This window comes from Vombatus ursinus, unplaced genomic scaffold, assembly GCF_900497805.2.
Source record: "Vombatus ursinus unplaced genomic scaffold, bare-nosed wombat genome assembly UNPS02010769.1, whole genome shotgun sequence".
In the NCBI taxonomy this organism is placed as follows: domain Eukaryota; kingdom Metazoa; phylum Chordata; class Mammalia; order Diprotodontia; family Vombatidae; genus Vombatus; species Vombatus ursinus.
The window spans coordinates 4,157,657-4,176,571 of NW_020950547.1; the positions used below are offsets into that span (position 1 = coordinate 4,157,657).

At 41.8% G+C, this 18,915-nt stretch overlaps 1 long non-coding RNA gene across 1 annotated transcript; it reads right to left on the reverse strand.

Annotated features, from left to right (window-relative positions):
* Nucleotides 1-245: 245 nt before the first annotated feature.
* Nucleotides 246-2,195, reverse strand: LOC114037938. The gene is made up of 3 exons (XR_003568524.1): nt 2,105-2,195; nt 849-953; nt 246-373 (listed from the first exon to the last, which is right to left on the reverse strand). It is a non-coding gene; the product is annotated as an uncharacterized LOC114037938 (long non-coding RNA).
* Nucleotides 2,196-18,915: the final 16,720 nt, after the last annotated feature.

The window sequence follows — 18,915 nt, forward strand, 5'->3', positions numbered from 1 at the left end:
CCTGCCTGCCCTCTACCTCCCCTGCCTGCCCTCTACCACCCCTGCCTCCCCCATTCTGGGCCTCCTGCCCCAATCTCCTGCCCCAAGGTCTCCTTCTCTCTGCCCACATTTCCCAAGGCATTTTGCCAAGCTACTGCCCCCTCTGGGAATAACGGAATGGGGGTGATGGGGAACTGGGTGCCTAGATTAAAAGGCTCACCCTTGGGTAAGCAGGAATCACCCCAACAGAGAGGACCTTGGCATCTCAAATTTAGTCACAGATATAGGAAAGGCTAGGGGCAGAAGAGAACTTACACATTTCAACCCCTGCACCCCGTCTCCTCTGGTCTCCCCCTGCAATCTTAATCTCTTGCAGACTAGGAGTGGGATGCATCTGGGAGGAGGGAAGAATTCAAAATTGAGGGTGAAGTTATGACTCACCCCCAGCCCCTCCCCAAAGTCCTTTTCAAGGATCTAAACATCCTTCCAAATCAGGCTATAGAAAGTGGGGTGTCAGTGTCCAATACCCCTAATCCCCAATGTTTACGCTTCTGGCCCCTACCCAGCTCCAGAACCAGATCTGGTAGGGAGCAAATTGAGGGGAGCGAAATAGGATAAAGAAAGGACAGAGTGTCATTCTAGGCAGTGGAAGGCTGGGTTTTGTGTTCCAACACACCACCCCTTTGGCCAGCAAAGGCAAGTGGAGGTCAAAGTTAACACACCCCCATGCCTTGGTCTTACAGAAGGGGCTGGTGCCAACAGGCTGTAGCAGGGCCCCAAGGCAGAAAGAATGGCTAATTCTCCATCCCTGAGAGAACCCAAGAATGAAATCCTAATGAGCCTCTGCATTATTAATTTCTCACACTCACCAGTATCAGAACCCTACCCCACCCCTCAGACTTCAGGCTGGCCAGAACCAGACATAGAGGCGATCTGGTCTTCCACCCTCATCTGTGTCTCTGCTGAAGGTTTCCCTATATGAGATCCAAGGGAGAGGGAAAGAGATGGAGTGAGTAACGAGGCCCAGTTGAAAATTCATTAAGTTTTGGATAAGGAAACCAAGGTAACTCTGAAGACCAGCTAGAGGAATCCTGAAATGGTCACCTCTGAGACTATAGTGCAAAGAGTGGTATCATTAAGAAATCTATGTTTGAATTCCCCCAGATCTAAAACTTACTGGGGTCCTAAAGATCAAATCTCCAGGTCCCTCTGTGGGTGCAAGTTGGACTGTAGGAAGCTCTCCCTAAAGCTGTACTACAGAGGAGAAGGTACTCAGAGAAGATAAACGCTCGCCTAAAGATGAGCCCAGGCTTTGGTCTGGCGTGACCTTGAGTGAGTTATTTGGACAGTTTAGAGCCAAGGTGAAGGTGAAATGCCCTTTGACAGTCCTACATGACTCAGATTTTTATGTTTTAAGTGTCAGCCTACCAAGAGAATATAGTGGGAGTTACTGGTTAACTCTGTCATATTTATGCTTCCATATATGTGTACTTTGGAATCATCTGTATTTTTTGGCTTTTTTTTGTGTAGGCAATAAATAGCTGTCCTATATCTGGTCTATATTGTCTATTGACTATCTTTTCATTTCATATTTTAGGGAGACACTAGATATGAGCCAAAACCTAAGTTTTAAGAGATTTCCCTTTAGGCTCTCAGTTTGGGGTGGAAAGAACCAAAGAGTATGACAAAAAGAGCCTGGGGGCAGCTAGGTGGCACAGTGGATGGAGCACTGGCCTTGGAGCCAGGAGAATCTGAGTTCAAATCCAGCCTCAGACTCTTGACACTCACTAGCTGTGTGACTCTGGGCAAGTCACTTAACCCCAATTGTCTCACCAAAAAAAAAAAAAGAGCCTGGCTCCTCTCAGAAAAAAGCCCAGGCTCCCCCAGGACTGAGAAAAAAGCCCAGGCTCCTTCAGGACTGAACCCAGGTCTTTGAAAGTGAGCCCACAGCTGAAGCAGAGGAGTACAAATGCTCTAGGGCTGGCTCACCAGGAAGTGGGTCTACACAGGGGAAAATAAGCCCAGAAAGTTAAGTGACTTGCTCAAGGGCACACAGCTGACCAATGTCAGAGCCAGGATTTCAGCCCATGTCTGCCACCTCCAAATTCAGTGCTTTCCACCATACCATCAAGTCTTCCCAGCTCTGGAACCATGAGTTACTTTCCTTCTCCTAAGCCTCAGATTCTCATCTATCAAAAGCAGATAAGAGTCGTGTAAAGGTGAGTAAAGGGCGTAACTCAATCTCCCACACAATGACTTTGATTGATTCAAGGAAGTGACTGTTTGATTCAATCTAACCTAGTTCTAACTTAGTTAAAGCAACAGAGCCAAATGCCACCTTAGACTTACATTACCTATGTCACTGAGTGGTTTTGATAAGGACACTTAGGGGTTAATTCTGAGCCTGCCCAGACCCAAAGGATTCTGGGAGTGGTAGTCTCAGCCTAGGTCTGTGCCTCATGGAAAATGTAGTTCTTTTCTCTTAAAATGGTTGCTGAATGCATGGTTGCACCTTTAAACAGTTGGTCTCCAGCTTTTTTTGATCACCCACCTTATCATGGAAAAACATTTAAATACACCCTCATATATATATACTTATTTATACATGTTAAGTATATACTACCTTACTAACAGGTTCTATACATTATGAAAACTTCAAAAAGAACGGAAATTGTTAAAGAATGAGATAAATACAAATAACCAACTTTTAAAAAATTATTTATGTATTATGATATTTTTAGTAAAAGTAATGTGATTGAACTTCACTTTTTTTTTAATCTTTATTTAACAGTCAAAAAGTACTTATTAAGCACCTGCTGTGTGCCAGGTCAGGGGTGGAGAATCTTTGGCCTTGATGGCCCTCTTGGTCCTCAAGTGCAGTCCTTTGACCGAATCCAAGGCTGCACTTAAGGACCTAGAGGGCCACATGTGGCCTTGAGGCCTCAGATTCCCCACCTCTGGTTCTAGGTACTATGCTAAGTAGTGATATATAAAGAAAGGCCAAACACAGTTCTTCCTCTTGGTAATACAGGGGTTTTCAAGGTCTGGTTCTAAATTCAATTTATTTCTTTATAATAATAACCTACAAATATAACACTTTAAGGTTTGTGAAGTTTTCGTATATGTAGTTTTATCTCACTGAATCCTTCTTTTTTTAAAAATTAATTTATTTTTAGTTTTCAACACTCACTTCCCTAAGATCCTCCCTCCCCAGGATGGTGTGCAATCTGACATATATTTATTCATTCATATTAAACATTTTCATATTAGTCATGATGTAAAGAAGAATTAGAACTAATGGGAGGAACCATGAGAAAGAAGAAACAAAACAAAACAACAAAAGAAAAGGAGAGCAAATAGTACGCTTCCATCTGCATTCAGACTCCAAAGTTCTTCCTCTGGATGTGGATAGCATTTTCCATCATCTCACTGAATCCTTCTAACAACTCTATGAGGTAAGTGCTAGTAGGACCATTTTGCAGATGAAGAAACAGGTTTAGAGAGCTCAAGAGACTTGCCCAAGGTCACGTAGTCACTAAATGTCTGAGAAAGGATTTGAGCTCAGATCTTCCTTATTTTAGGTCTAGAAGGCTATCCTTCTAGGCATCACCTACCTGTTTTTTCTCTTGGTTATGGATGGAAAGATATTTCACAATGATACACAGATGCCAGTGGAAGAAGCGCAACATGTGCTGCTTACTGAATCACTGTGCTCATTTTCAATCCAATCCACCAATTATGTAAAGGGTTGTTGTTGTTGCTGCTGCTGCTGATAATGAAATTCAGTTAGTAGATTTCCATTTTTCCTAATGGGTTGAGGGAAGGACATGGTCTTTAGTGATAAGGTCCCTATAACTATTCCTGGTAGGGGAAAAAAGGGCAGGGGCAGGAAGAGGGTAAAAATGTCCTTGTAGGCCTCTTCATTTGCTTCCAAGCTGTGTTATGGGGTACAGTGGTCTCAGGAAGGGTCTTGATGGGAGAACTGCAGAGCCAAGGTTGGTGCTCCGGTGCTTGATCCCTGAGTCCACGGCGGCCGCCTGCTCCTTGATCCTGTACTTTCTGTGTCTGCTCCTCTCTGACTCTTCCCGGAAGCACTTTCTCCTGGCCTTGTGTAAAACCTCCTTTATGAGTAGGTGTGTGTGTGTGTGTGTGTGTGTACGCACGCACATGCGCGTGCGTGTGTGCTTAGGGGTTGGGTAGGAGCAGAGGTTCCAGGGTGAGCATCAAGGGCCTAACATCCTCTGAAAGCGTTCCCCCACCTCTAACCTGGCTGCCTGGCTACTCATTCTGTTGTTGTTGTTCAGTTATATCCAACTCTTATGTGAACCCATGAACCATAAACACATCAACATTGTTCATAATGTTTTCTTGGCAAAGATAATGGAATGGTTTGCCATTTCCTTCTCCAGTGGATTAAGGCAAACACAGATTAAGTCATTTGTTCAGGGTCACATAGTTTGTAGGTGTCTGAGGCTGGATTTGAACACAGGTCTTCCTGACTCCAGGCCCAGCACTCTATCCACTGAACCATCTAGCTAGCCATTTTGTAGGTATGCCTATTACTGAGGAAGCAGGATCTTCCTTTGAAGACCCCAGGGTCCTGGAGTAGTGCAGATCCTGGGTTAAGAGACATATGAGGTACCCACAGCTACTGCTATAGCCAGGGCTAGGAAGCGAGGACAGAGATGGACAGAACCTGCTTGTAGGTGGGGGGAGGACCCTGGCTGATTTTCTTGCAAAGACTATACTAGGCTTGCCTCCAGGTGGGGAAAAACTGTCTTCCTACCAGCCTGCTTACTCAGGAATACAGGTATCTGACTACACCCTCCTTGGAAAAAGGGGGAAGGAGAGTTCCCAAAGTCAGCAGGACCTATAAGCTCATGGCACAGCTGAGCTGCTCTCCTAAGTTCTAGTATTTTCTTCCCACAGCCCAATGAGTTGTCTTCCACACCCTTGAGATACCACTGCCTTAAACTTTTAGCGCTGTTGGCTCCCCAGGGGTCTTGATTTCCAAGGGGTATCACTACCTTACTTCCCTGGTCTCACCCAAAACCCAGCAGGGCTCCTGCTTAGGTTGGAGGTGAGAGAAGCCTTTGAGAGGGAAAAGACTGAAACTATTGCTGAAGGGAAGGAAGTTAGATTTCAGGAAAGACTTTCCAGGTTGGCCAGTAAAGTCAGCTCCAACCCCCACCCAAAAGCAGTGTTCCAGGATAGAGGTTGCTACAGCTTCAGAATGAAGCTTAGTCATAGGATTCAGAGCTGGAAAGGACTTTGAGATCATCTAGTCATAGGATCTTTTTATGATCATAGATTTAGAGCTGGAAGGGACCTCTGAGCCCATCTGAGGTCACTGAGATTAGGTGATATGACATGGTCACACAGCTCTATAAGAAAGGATAGGAGTCTCAAATCCTTCCTTCCATGTCCCCCAGCCTCACTAAACTCTTCTCCATCTTGAGAAGCGGTATGGGTGGCATAGTGAAAAGGGCAAAATACTTGGAATCAGAGGACCTGGGTTTGAATCCCTACATTTCTAGCTCTTGGACAAGTGATTTGTCTAGACCACAGTCCCCTCCTGTAGCCTATAGCATGCTGAGCTTTAAGTCAGGAAGACCAATTTGAATCCTACCTCAGATTCTTACTTAGGGAACCCAGGCTCAAAGCTCATTTGCATAAGACTCTCCTCATTGGTGGAGATTGATAACTCGATGTTCCACACCTGAGTGAGAAGTAGAATGGGTCAGTGCCTGGGAGAAGAGAGATCCTGGTCTTCTAGTTTCCAGCTTCAAAAGAGAAGACACACACCCAGACCCTTTGGAGGTCCCTGAAGGGAAATAAAGACTTTGGGAAAAGGTGAAAATGTTGAGGAGCCAGCACCTTGATTATGTCCCTGTCCACAATTTTCTTTACTAGCAACTTTAGGGAATTTCCCCTTGAAGATGATCTGGAACTCTCTTTCTTGGTTAAACTGGGATATCTCATTCCCAATGGGAGAGTTCATTCCTCTGTATACTGTCTGGTACATATTCTTCTACGTATACTTTTTCTGATTTCTGTTGGTTATGTTTAGTTAAATGGGTTCATTTGCTATTCACTACATGTATTTTTTGTGGAACTGGCATTTTGTAAGAAGGAAATCAAGCCTTAGATATATAGCTTGGGAAACTCTTTCTCCATTAAGGAGTAAAGCTCATCTTGAACCTAAAAATTAATTCCTCTAGGCTAACAACAGGGCAATTAAGCGGTGAAGCGGATAGAGTGCCGGTCCCAGAGTCAGGAAGATTCCTCTTCCTGAGTTCCAATCCAGACACATACTAGCTGTGAGACCCTGGGCAAGTCACTTGACCCTGTTTGCCTCAGATCCTCCTCTGTAAAATGAGCTGGAGAAGGAAATGGTAAACCACTCCCGTATCCTTGCCAAGAAAACCCCAATGGAGTCATGAAGAGTCAGACACAACTGAAACTTGACTCAACAGTATTTAAGGGGATAGATATAATTCTAGCCAGACACTTCACTGTCTGAGGAGGACAGGGTGGTCAGTCTCTGGCCCCAACCTCCTGTTTCCCTTTCTGGAAGGGATCAAAGTCTGTCTTGGAAAAGGATGAATGGAGGAGACTCTAGGGGTCCCTGTTTATGCCTTCCTGTAAGCTACATCTAGACAGACCCATGTGGACACATGTGACCTTCATGGGCAAACAAAACACACACACACACACACACACACACACACACACACATACACACACGCGAGCGCGCACACTACCCTCTCCAATTAGCTGAATGATCCTGGCTCTCACTTTCCTCATCTGTAAGATGAGGATAACAATAGCTCCTACCCTGGCAGAGTTGTTATGTTAGATGAAATAATTTCTTCAAACCTTCCACTCCCCACTTTGCAAACCTTAAAGTTCAACAAACTACCACAATTTCATTTTGGACAGAACCTTTGATTTCACTGTTTTGAGAATTCTGGGAGAGGAAATTCCTACCAGTGCAGATCTGTATCTGCTCTGAAATGTATTTTCTGAGAAAGTTCCCTGCGGCATTAAGAAATAGGCAAATTGCCCAGAGTCTCACTGCCAGTATGTGACTGGAGGCAGAACTTGAATCTGGGTCTTCCTGATTCCAGGACTGGTTCTCTATCCTCTAAGCCATGTCCCCTCTTACTGTTTTTATAATTCATAATATCCCCTCAAAGCTCAACCTGTCTCCCACATCTTGAGAAGTTATTATTATTATTGTTATTGTTATTTTATTGGGACTTAAACTCGAAATACACCAAATGGGTAATGGGACCTTGCATCAAGTAGCATTAGAAGGTCGCCACTTCACCTCAGGGGTATGTGCCCCTAGGACCCTGGGTGTGTGTGTGTGTGTGTGTGTGTGTGTGTGTGTGTGTGTGTGTGTGTAGTGGGGTGGTAAGAGAGAAAGAGGGAGAATGTGTGTGTGTGTGTGTAGTAGGATGGTGAGAGAGGGTGTGTAGAGGGTGGTGAAAGAGAGAGAAAGTGTGTGTGTGTGTGTGTAGTGGGGTGGTAAGAGAGAGAAAGGGAGAATGTGTATGTGTGTGTAGTAGGTTGGTGAGAGAGGGTTGTAGCGGGTGGTGAGAGAGAGGAAGAGAGAGAGAAAGTATGTGTGTATGGGTATATATGTGTGTATGTAGGGGAGCAGTGGGAGAGTGTGAGAAGGGGATGGTGAGAGTGGGAGAGGGAGAGGGAGAGTGTGTGTGTGTGTGTGTGTGTGTGTGTGTTATGTGTGTGAGGGGGTGGTGATGTTGAGGTTTATGGGTGCTGGGACTCCAAAATCACAACATGTGGGTCCTGCCTGAAAGAATTCGACCCAAACCTTTTTCAGCCAAAGACAAGGTTTATTAGAATACCTGCCATATTGGCCAGACTCTTAAGGAATCTGAATATTACTGAATATTAGATTATAAGAATCTGAGCAGTGGCTAGATTTCAAGAATCTGAGCACCTTAATGGACCTTATATATAGAAAGATGGACCTTATATATAGAAAGACTGTGGAAGAAATCTAGGAGTGGCCAAGTAGTTGGGGGTAGGGGATGGGCTGACTGTGAGGTACCCGGACCACTTGGCCAAGGGAGAACGGAGCCGAGATTGAGGGTGGGAAGTGGCCAGGGGCCATAGAGAGGTAAGACAATGGAGGGCTAGGCTAGGTCAAGGGTAACAGAGAATTGGGTTATTGGGCTTAGCCACAATGAAAGGCCAGTTGATGGGATTATTTGGCCATGTGGGAAAGTCCAGGGTTTTTCCTTTGTGTGTGTGAGTAGTGGGGTGGTGAGAGAGTGTGTGTAGGGAGAGAGAGAGAGACAGAGAGAGAGAGAGGGAATTTGTGTGTGTGTGTGTGTGTGTGTGTGTAAGGGGTGGTAAGAGAATCAGTCCAGAGCCGCCTATATTATTGCCTTGGAAGCAGAAATTGGAGAAGAGACCTGGGGCAAATTCTACACAAAAGAGCCAACATACAGGTTTTGTGAATAAGTCTAATGAAGCTTCCATAAGAATATTTTAAAAGTTTTTTTGGTTATGAGCTTGGCAGAAATGCAACTTTTTTCTTTGAGTTACTAACAACCTGTTCAGACATTCAGTAAAAGTTTAGGGTTCAGCTTTTGGAACTTGTTTATCATTTGTATCAATTGAACTTTCCTGAAATCATGCAGCATTGATTTATAAATCTTCTTCTAATCCATTTCCCAATACCAGTGTCTTAGCAGCAAATAGGAAATTTAGAGAGCTTAGGTGCCCAACACCCGGCACAATGCTTACATATTTTCAGTATCTTATAGAGTTAACATCCTGGTTGGTACAGACGTTAACCTGAACCCTGCACGCTTCTTCCTCTTTCAATCATTTCGCTATTACAGACAGGGCCTATGTGGTAATTGCCGGCTCATTGTATGTTTACTATTTCCCACAGTCACACTACAATATCAAGATTTGCACAATCAATCATTTTGTTGGACTTTACTGTCGTACAGTGATACTTTATATACAGTGATACACTTATTACAGTAATACTTTAATGTCTTTCTATAAACTTTGTCTCATTTTGTGTCATTAACAAGACCTGCATTTTAAAAAAAGATCACAATTCTCTGGTTGAAAATACAAGTAAACACATGTATAACCTGTATTGAGTTGCTTGCCTTCTCAATGAGGATAGTGGGAAGGGAGGAAGGGAAAAAATTTGGAACCCCAAATTTTAAAAACAAATGTTAAAAATTGTTTTCACATGCAACTGGGAAATAAGATATATAGGCAATGGGGTATAGAAATCTAACCTGCCCTACAGGAAAATAGAAGGGGAAGGGGATAAGAGAAGGGGCGGGGGGAGTGATAGAAAAGAGGGCAGGTTAGGGGAAGAAGTATTCAGAATGCACACTGTCTTGGGGTGGGGGGAGGGGTGAGAAGGGGAGAAAATTTGGAACTGAAAATCTTCTGGAAGTGAATGTTGAAAACTAAAAATAAATAAATTAATAAATGTTTAATATATTAAAAAAAAAAAGAAAATACAAGTAAAAATCTACACATTGTGCAGAAGTACAAAGTCTTTAATGCCTCCAGACAGTAAGTCTTACAATTAACTTAATGTTGGCACTAATGGGGTACAGCTTGACAGGAAGGTCCTAAAAAGGATGGGAGGGGGATAGTAAATATTTCTAGTAAAGTGTTGCCTTTGTCTTGTGTAGAAAGTATAGAATATGCTCTTTAGTAAATATTTTTGGCAGAGATGCTTTGTTACTGTAGCTAAAGCAATTCTTAATCATAATATTTCTGAAAATCTTATAATTTCTTTTACTGTACCTATTGAAAATTGTTTACCAACTCTTGCTTTTGTTGAAAGTGATTTTTCTCCTTATTTCCCCATTCTTCGCTCTGCCCTCCCCTGGGGAAAAAATTGGATTCCTGCTATGAACTGAGCAGACCTCGAATATTTTCTGTACCTTTGGTGCTATGTAACTTAATACTTGGATACTCAATCATTTGTTTTATTATGTAATTGATAAAATGATGATATGTATTAGTTTAATCATGTATTTATACTGTCTTGGGAATGTGTGGGAGAAATAATTTGCCAATGTTCACCAGCTTATAAAATCTAGTGTGAGAGTTTAAACATCTAAATAAATAAGTACTGGAAATAAAATAAAATAATTTTTAAGATTTTATACTTCAGGTATATTTTATTTTCTATAACATGTGTGCCTAAAAAGATGTAAAATCAGATTTTTGAAATTCAAAGCATTTAAAATGCCTGAGGGAAGGGAGATGGCACAAGGGAGGGAAACAAAGAATTTGCCTCATTGTTGACTTATTTTGTAAATCTAGATTTTTTTTTTAGGCAATTGGGGTTAAGTGACTTGCCCAGGGTCACACAGCGAGCTAGTGTCAAGTGTTTTGGTCTGAAGCTAGATTTGAACTCAGGTCCTCCTCACTTCAGGGCCCGTGAACTATCCACTTCACCACCTAGCTGCCCCTAAATCTAGATTTTCATATACTGGGTTTTGCTTATGGGGGTATACCTTCATTTTGTTGTTCTTGGTCCTTCATTCTCTAAGAGGACCAATGACATCATGAGGGTAGTATCTTGACTTGCTTGTGAACTGGATTTAAGTGAGGCAGAGCTATGCAAAGTCATCAGCCTCACTTTCTCCACCAGAGTCATGGAAGTCAAAAAGACAAGACAGAAGTCAAGACAACCGGCTAACCCGTGAAGGGCAAGAGAATGCAGAAAGCTGAAGAACAGCCGTTTGTTGTCAATGATTCTGTCTCCTTTAGCCACCATCTTGTCCACAACAGCCCTCTTATCAGACTGGATGCCCCCTTGCGCTTTTCTCAGCAGGAAGTCACCTACCAGGAGGGGACCACGTGCCTGAATGGCTGTTTGGATTCTCTGAAAGATCTGTAATTTCGTCGGTATGAGCGCTTCCTCTGCCGTTTGGAGATAACCACCCTTCTATGACTTAGTAGCTAAACTTCAAGAGATGCCATGATAAACCTCTCCAACCTTAGCTAGGCTAGTCTTCAGGTGACATCCATACAGAAAATATAAAAGTAACTGAAAAATTAACTATGAAAACGGAGATTATATACACTTCAGTTAATTTTTAAATTTTATATCCTTCCATATTTCCATTGCTGTAATAATGGAGACTGAATCAGACAAAGGCGTAATGCAACTTCACTTGATCCGAGTGACACATTCAATTACTCTTGCAGCAAATGTAAAACTGCAGCACACCCTTTCTAAATACGCAGGCCTGGTCCTGTGGAGTGCCTCTGTGGCCCTCTAGGTCTTCAAGTGTGGCCCTCTGAATTCAGCCAAAGGGCTGCATTTGAGGACCTAGAGGGCCACAGATTCCTCACCCCTGCTCCAGGGTATAACAGTGTGGTAAGGGCATGGGTTGGGGAGGGGGCTTCAGTACACTCTCAAGGATTGGAGGCAGACTTTTCCGCTCCTGAAAGGTGCATGAAAAGGTCACTGAGCTCATAACACATGCTGTAGGGCCTAGTGCTGGGTTTGAGTCAGAGGACCTAAGTTTCAATCCTACATGTTCCATTTATTATCCACCAGTCCTTGGGGTAAATCACCTCTCTGGGTCTTAGTTTCCTCATTTGTAAAATGCTGGGATTGGTCCAGATGTTTTTTTTTTTTACTTTTTTTTTTTCATTGGGCAATGGGGGTTAAGTGACTTGCTCAGGGTCACACAGCTAGTTAAGTGTTATGTGTCTGAGGTCGGATTTGAACGCAGGTCTTCCTGAATCCAGGGCCGGTGCTCTATCCACTGCACCACCTAGCTGCCCCGTGGACCAGATATTTTTTTAAGGCATTCTTCATCTCTAATGCTATGATCCTTAGACATGACATTCATGGTGAGGCGAAAGCTCCCATAGCCATAGGCTGTTAACCAGTCTAAAAAGGAAGATTGTGAATTTGATTTTGTCATTTGTTCGTAATTGTTTTTATCTTTAACACAGTTTCAGACAGCCATAATTATGCCAATTAATGCTGGTAAAGATGAGACTGTGATTAAAAACAACAACAACAGTATTGGGAAACTGGAAATGCTGAAGTACATTCAGTTTGGCAACAGAAACATTGGACTAGTGGAAGACAGTGAACTTGGCAGCCGAAGTATTATACTCCTGGAAGGCAGCATAGCTCAGTGCAAAGAGGGCTGGTTTTTAAGACAAAGGACCTGGATTCCAATCCTGTTTCTTCTACTTGTTATCTGTGTGACTTAATTAAGTCACAATCTGGCCCTCAGATTCTTCATCTGTAAATTGGGGACAATGGACTAGATTACTCCTAAGAATCCTTCCTTCTCTAAGTCTAAGATTCTATGATGATGTGCCCTCAGCCCACTTGGAAATGTGTAGTTCATAAGACAAAAATGGCAGCTACTGGAGCTATCTTGGATGTGCCACATGGTGGAAGGCTATAGGACAAATGACCACTGGAGAACATGAAGCATTAGCGATGGAGAGTTTTTCCCCAGAGCCCCCCTCACCCACCCAATCAACCCCTACATTGCTTGCCCTAGAGTATGGACGTTAAGTCATGCAACACATTTGGTAAAAGATGACCCAAACTGCCAGCTCCCTTTTTGTAAAGTATTTTTTTCTTTTTCTAAATAGATTTTTATTGATATCTTTTGTTTTTACCTCATTAGAATTTCTTCCAGTATCCTTCTCCCTCCCCCTCCCAGAGCATTATTCCATAGGAAAAAAAGTAAAATTTTAAAGGAAAATAAAAAGAACAAGAGGGGAAACATCAGCAAAACAGATTAATATATTGAAAACGTCTGAAAGTAGATGCAGCATTCCACATTGGGGGATTTCCCAAGCCTGCTAAGGAATGGAGTGGGTGTATCTTTTCATATCTCTTCTTTGGGACCATGCTTATTCTTTGTAATTTTGCAACATTTTTGTCTGATTTTTGTGTGTGATTGTTCTTTCCACTTACATTGTTGTAGACATTATGTGTCTTGTTTTCTTGGCTCTGCTCACTTTGTAAAGTATTTTTTAACTAAACAAACAAGATTTCCGTTCACTGCAACACATTGTTTCAGCCAACAGGCTGCAGTTTCATCCTTGGGGACATGTGAATATGCATAATTCTTTCTAGTGGATCAACACACATTCTCATATGAATTCTGAACCACAAATGATATGACCTGGCATTAACAAGTGGGGAGGCATCATTCCCAGCCCTGGTGACCTTGGGCCCTCTGGTTTGGTTTTTTGTTTTGTTTTGTTTTGTTTTGATAACAGTTGTAACAGAACATGCTCACCCTTAAATGTTAATAACTATTGCTTTACCCTATCTGCAACAGTATGGTGGTATGAACCAACTATAACTACAGTGAGACACCATGTCACTTTGATTTCACTTGGGGGGTCCAAATTTCCTTGAGGAGACCTATATTTGAATAGCTCATCAGGGAAATGTTGAATGGGCCTCTGGATTACCCTACAATTCCCAGCAATTTCTTCTTGTGAAAAATGGAGAAAATCTAAGCTAGCTAAAAATGGAAAACAACTCAAGGCATTGGGAAATTTGTGTCTCAAGCATTTGTAAACATCAGAGGAAAAAATCTTGTGCAAAACCACTGCCTTTCAACCCAAAATTTTAAAAACAAAAGTTAAAAAAAATTATTTTCACATGCAACTGGGAAATAAGATATACAGGCAATAGGGTATAGAAATCTATCCTGCCCTACAGGAAAATTGAAGGGGAAGGGGATAAGAGAAGGGGGGGAGAGATAGAAGGGAGGGCAAATTAGGAGGAGTACTCAGAATGCATGCCATCTTGGGGTGGGGGGAGGGACGAGATGGGGAGAAAATTTGGAACTCAAAATTTTGTGGAAGTGAATGTTGAAAATTAAAAATAAATAAATTAAAAAAAAACCCACTGCCTTTCTCTGAGAGATCTCTGTTGGCTAGGAGTGCTGCTGATGGTTAACAATTCAAATGCTAAAGTTAAAAAAAAAACAGCCTAATATTGTGGGGTCTCTGTCAGTAGTTGACACTTTTTCTCCCCCTTTTGTATTGTTCCATTTTTTTTGTGTTAATAAGTACGTGATCATATAGTGACTTTTTTTAGAGATAGTCACTCTAGAAAACTCTGGGAGGTGCAGTTCAGAGAGTGCTGGGCCTGGAGTCAGAAATACAGGAGTTTTGTGCTATAAGGACTAATGAGCAGGAAGAGTTCAGAAAAACCTGGAAAGACTTAAATGAACTAATGCTGAGTGAAGTGAACAGAGCCAGGAGAACATTGTACACAGTCATAGCAACATTGTGCAATGATCAACTATGATAGACTTAGCTCTTCTTAGCAATACAATGATCCAAGACAATTCCAAAAGATTGAAGATGGAAAATGCTATCCACATCCCGAGAAAGAACTGTGGAGTCTGAATGCAGATCGAAGCATACTGTTTTCACTTTCGTTGTTTTTTATTTATGATTTTTTTCCTTTTGTTCTATTTTTTCTTTCACAACATAACTAATGTGGAAATATATCTTACATGTTTGCACATGTATAACCTGTATCAAATTACTTGCTGTCTTGGGGAGGAGGGAGGGAGAGAGAAAAATTTGGAACTCAAAATCCTGTAAAAAATGAATGTTGCAAATTGTCTTTACATGTAATTGGAAAAAATAAAATACTATTTACATTGAAAAAAAAAAGAAGAAATATGAGAGTTCAAATCCAGCCTCAGACACTTACTAGCTGTGTGACCCTGAACAGGTCACTTGATCTCTGCCTCAGTTTCCTCAATTGTAAAATGGGGATAATAACAGCAGCTACCTCCTAGGGTTGTTGTAAGAATTAAATGAGATAATATTTATTTGTCACGTGCTTAGCACAATGCTTGGCACATTGTAGGTGCTTAATAAATGGTTATTTTCTTCTGTCTTCCCTCCCCCTCCCTCCCTCCCTCCCTTCCTTCCTTTCTCCCTCCCTGCCTCCCTTCCTTCTTCCCTCCCTCCCTGTCTTCCTTCCTCCCTCCCTCCCTCCCCTCCTTACTTCCTTACTTCCATCCTTCCTCCCTCCCTTCCTTCCTTTCTTCCTCTCTCCCTCCCTTCCTTTCTTCCTTCCTTCCATCCTTCCTCCCTCCCTCCCTTTCTTCCTCCCTCCCTTCCTCTCTTCCTTCTTTCCTTCCTTCCTTTCCTCCCTTCTTCCTTTTTGGGTTCCTTTGGCTACACTGATGGTGGATGAATGGATTCAGGGTGGGGCGCAGGGAGAGTGAATAATTTTCCCTTGGTCAATCCTGGCAGGTTCACAGGTATGTGCCTGGAAAAGGTTGGGAAATGTTGAAGTAGAGGAATATGCAGAGAGGGGAGATTTTGTGCCAAGTTAGTTGACTTCTAGAGGGTTTTTTGGCTGAAGTGATGAACAAAGGTTCTGACCTCAAAGATGCCAAGATTCTTGGCTAATCTGAAGCCAGCCAGAAAAATCAGCCTTCTATATCCACAGAGATGTCAAGGACTGGAAGACTGCTCTCACATACAGCCAAATAGTCATAGCCACACTTTTTGTGATAGCAAAGCAATAAAGCAGACGCCCATTGACTGGGAAAGGATTAGACAAATTGTGATATATAGATATTATAGTGCTGTGAGAAACAATGAAAATTATGATTATGGAGAAATATGGGAAGGCCTATGAGAACAGATGCAGAAGGAAATCAGCAAAATCAGGAAAACAAACTGAAGCACCACAAAGATGAAAATGGAAATAACCGTTTTGTTATTTGTTAACAACAAAACTGCATCTGAATGCTATAAACTTAAAATGACTGAGTTAGTTCACCTCTCCAGACCAGGCCTGAGCCCCAGAGAAGAGTAAGAAAAATACATCTCCCTCCCTTCACTGCAGAAGTGGGGGAGTATGGGTGTGGATACTGGTCAATATGTTGACTAGTTTTGAATTGTTTTTTTCCTCTTTATTTCATACATGTCACAAGGGTGCACTGAGTAGCGGATGGGAGAAGGGTATGGTCAGGAATGGATGTAACATATAAAAGCAAAAGGCATCAACAAAATAATAAAATAAAATAATTTTTAACAAGTAAGCCTTGGGTGCAATGCCCAGTGATTAAAAAAAAAATCAAACACGAGAGCTAGGTGGTGAACTGGGTAGAACATTGGGACTGAAGTTAAAAAGACCTGGGGTCAATATCTGGCTGCAGAAAAACAAATGTTAAAAATGTTTTGTTTATATGTGAGGAGAAAAAAAAAATTTAATGTAAAAAACAATTAAATGTAAAATGTAAAAAAAAAAAAATCTGACCTCAGACTAGCTGTGTAATCTTGGGCAAGTCACTTAACCTCTATTTCTATTTTCTCATCTGTAAAATGAGGATGTTAATAGCATCTCTCTCACAGGGTTGTTGTGAATCTCAAATGAGATAATATATATAAAACATTTTTGTTTTACAAAAACAAAGTTTTGTTATAAATTATTTTTTTAAATAATTAATTTCTTTTTAGTTTTCAACATTCACTTCCATAAGATTTTGAGTTTTAAATTTTCTCCCCCTCCTTCACCGTCCCCCTCCCCAATACAGTGTGCAATCTGATATAGGCTCTCCTTTTTACATTCATATTAAGCATATTTTCATGTTAATCATGTTGTAAAGAAGAATTAGAATTAATGGGAGGAATCATGAGAAAGAAGAAACAAAACAACAAAAGAAAAGGAAGCAAATAATATGCTTCCATCTGCATTCAGACTCCTAAATTCTTTCTCTGGTTGTGGATAGCATTTTCCATCGTGAGTCTTTTGGAGAAGCATTATAAATTATTTAATGTCATTATTATTATCTGATAAGTGCCTCTGACTGCTATTTTGGTGTATAAGATACATAGAGAGAGACAGTATATATGTATATCTAAATATATGGTATGTGTGTATATACATGGTATATATTATGTATATATATTATATGGTATATATAGTATATACAGGTTGTGTGTATACACACACATACACTCACATATATATACATACACACACTCACACACAGATATATACATACATACACACACATATATACACACACTCACGCACACATACATACACACACACACACACACACATATGGTGGGGCCATCACCAGTCGTCCTGACCTATGTCTTGCCACTGGATTCCAATGACTCTGGAGGAGAGAGTGAGGCTGATGACTGCGCAGCTCTGCCTCACTTAAATCCGATTTATTTGCAAGTCAAGACATCACCCTGTTGATGTCATTGGTCCTCTTTGGGAATGAAGGACAAATAACAACAACAGTGTATATGGTATATATACTTTACATACATAATATATACATAGTATATATAGCATAGTATACTATATGATACATACACATATAGGTAATATAAATTTGGCATTCATATGTAAAATAAATATACTACATGCACGCATGTACACACGTGTATAGTAGCTATACAAATGTGTATGTACACATACACATATGTGTGTGTATATTTTTCTGGTACTATGGTTAAGTATGTTGAGTCTCTGCATTATGAAGAAGGAAATCAATGCGGTAGGATGGGCATTGGGCGGGGTTGGAACAGTGAATGCTTTTTTAAAATTAATTAATTAATTTTGATTTATCAACAATCACTTCCATAAGCTTTTGAGTTTTAAATTTTTCTCTCCCTCCCTCCCGAAGATAACGCGCAATCTGATATAGGCTATACATATACATTCCCATTAAACATTTTCACACTAATGATGTTGTAAGTAAGAATTAGAACCACCAGAAAGAGGAAACAAAACAGTGAACACTTTTCAAGCTAAACAGTATTGGGAGGTCTTTCTGTTGAACAAGGCTTATGTTCTCATAGGAGAGAGTCACAGATCTAGAGGTTGGAACATGGAGGCCACTAGTCTAATCACTTTGCCTTAGAGAGAGGGAAACTGAGGCCCATCAACTTGCCCAGGTTCACAGTAAGCAACAGAAGTGAGACTTGAACCCGCATCCTTGGACTGCAAAGCCAGTGCTGCTTCTCCCTGGACCACAGCCCCTGTTCTCACAGCCGCTTGAAACAAGCCTGGTGGTAGTTGTTACATTTCCCCCAGCCAGGGAAGCTCTGCTCTCCCAGAATTCATCCCTCCAGGAAAGAACGCTAGTCCGTTGCTAAGAATGTAAACAATGACATTATGAGTCAGGCCAATGGTGCCTGGAGCACACTCTCGGGCTTCTGACACTTGGTACCAAAGCCCATTTGGACAGAACCCATAATGTCTTCTCTGAAGTCGGCTTCAAAGGGTCTCCAGGCCAGAGGCCCAGCATGTTTTTCCTGATGTTTTGATCATATCTCTTCCTCCTCTGAGCTCACATACAAAAGAGCTGTTCTAACCATGAATTTTAGAAAGAAATCCCCAGGAGAGGCAAGTTTGGGCCAAGTTTCAGAGAATGGCTTAATCAAGTTGCCTTTCTGAACATGGCCATGGGGCAGCTAGGTGGTGCAGTGGATAGAGCACCAGCCCTGAAGTCAGGAGTACCTGAGTTCAAATCCGGCCTCAGACCAAACACTTGACACTTACTAGCTATGTGACCCTGGGCAAGTCACTTAACCCCAATTGCCTAAAAGAAAAAAAATGAACATGGCCGAGATGCGCTGGTTAACAGGGAGGCAGGCTTAACTTGGAATCCCTGCCCTGGACACATTCAAGACAAGGGAATAATAAGTTGTGGAGGGTTATCAGCTGTAGCAGCTGCTGGTTCACCCAGGTGTCTGCATCCAGTGCTATAGAGGGTCTGCAGCATTAGAGGGTCATGTGGATTGGGAGTTAGAAGACCTGGGCTGGAACCCTGACTCTATATGACCTTGGACAAGTCACTAATTTCCCAGAGACTTAGTTTTATCATCTGTGAAATGAGAGGGTTGGACCAGACT